General features: G+C 44.7%; 1 pseudogene; it reads left to right on the plus strand.

Moving 5' to 3' along the window:
* The first annotated feature begins 1,041 nt into the window (after positions 1 to 1,041).
* LOC126399147 (nicotinamide riboside kinase 2-like) overlaps positions 1,042 to 1,665 on the plus strand; it is a 7,221-nt pseudogene continuing 6,597 nt past the window's right edge.

The raw sequence follows: 1,665 nt of genomic DNA on the forward strand, positions 1-1,665 counted from the left end.
GCGCCGCATTTAAGGGCGAGGAGAGGGGCTCATGTGATTGTGTGATGTGAATGGGCTGTATAAAACCCACTTCACGCCTTCTCTCCTCCCTCTTTCCGACTTGCGCAGGTAGGAGGGATGGAGGTGGGAAAGAGGGGTAGCTCCGCCAGGTGCACAGTGTGCCAAACTTGCAAAATCCGCCTGGCCACACCCAGTTGGCGAAGCGCAGGTGCGCTGCGCCTCTGCCTCGCCCGGTCTGCGAAACTAGAGCCCAATGTCTGTTCAAGGGTTCAAGCGAAGGAAGTTTAAAGACGTCCAATCTTTGGTGGCAGCTAAAAAATCATGGAGTAAGGACAGTTAATTCAGGTTTCTGGGGTTGGCAGAGAAATAGAACTGTGTATCATCAGCATAAGAGTAATATGACACGTCTTGAAAGCAGCTGAACCAATGACCCAGAGAAAGCATTTACAATGAAAAGAGGAATGGTCCAAGGACCGACTTCTGAGGAACTCCATACAGAAGGTGGGCTGAGGAGGATACACGATTGGTGATACAAACAATGACAAGTCTCTTTGTCAGATAAGAATAAAAGCAGTTTAAAGCTGTACCTAAAATGCCAGTCCAATTATGCAATCTACCTAGTAAAATGGCATGATTGATGGTGTCAAAGGCAGCAGTTAAATCGAGCAGAGTAAGAATGGAATATTCACCTTTGTCTGACTGCACTGGTCATTCTTAGTAATGCAGTCTCAGTGCTATGCTCATAGTGAATGCGGAATTGAAATTTATCAAAGATTTAATGACCCTCAACAAACTTCAGGAGTTGGTTTTTAACAATTTTTTTGAAAGATTTCAGATATAATGTGTAGTTTGGAGATTTGGTCTATAATTCTCTAACTGGGTGGGAGCAAGGGAGGTCTTTTTGAGAGGTGGCTGAATGCTGGCAGTTTTGAAATAGTCAGATACGGACCCAGATGTTGGAGAGAAGTTAATAATAGAGAGCAGAAATTAAAACAGACTTCTCAGCAACTTTTTTTCCACAAGCTTTGACCAACCGACATCATGAAGTACATCATCGGCATCGGCAGCATAACTAACGGAGAGAAAACCACCCTCACCAACTGACTGATCAAGAACCTGCCCAACTGTTGTGTGGTTCATCGGGATGACTTCTTCAAGCCCCAAGATCACATTGAAGTTGGTGAAGATGGCTTTAAGCAGTACGATGTCATCACTGCTCTGGACATGGATGCCACGATGAGTACGATCTATGCATGGTTGGACAACCCGGTGAAGTTCAAGAAGTCTCATGGCATCAGTAACACCCTGGATACTGAGATGGTTCCCAAAGTCTGACCACAAGGAGGTAGAGATTAACCTGGGGCCTGTATCACGAAGCAGGATTAATGTCTTAGCGAGGTAACTTCAGGGTTAACCCTGGGTTTTCGGTCACACAAAGCTGGTTCAGTTCTTATCGGGGTAGATCACCATGGTAACTTACTCTGAACAGCTATCCTGCAGGGTAAGTTCAGGGTTGAATCTGATCCTATAAAACGCACCACCCACTGGCCAATCAGCTGTTCGGAAAAAAATGACTCCGCTGACAGAAATGCAGCCCAGTCATGACGGGAAGTTTAATTCATTTGATTGATTTTGATTTGAAAGTTTATTTTGAACATTAAAAAA

Source organism: Epinephelus moara, chromosome 12 (assembly GCF_006386435.1).
Source record: "Epinephelus moara isolate mb chromosome 12, YSFRI_EMoa_1.0, whole genome shotgun sequence".
Lineage (NCBI taxonomy): Eukaryota > Metazoa > Chordata > Actinopteri > Perciformes > Serranidae > Epinephelus > Epinephelus moara.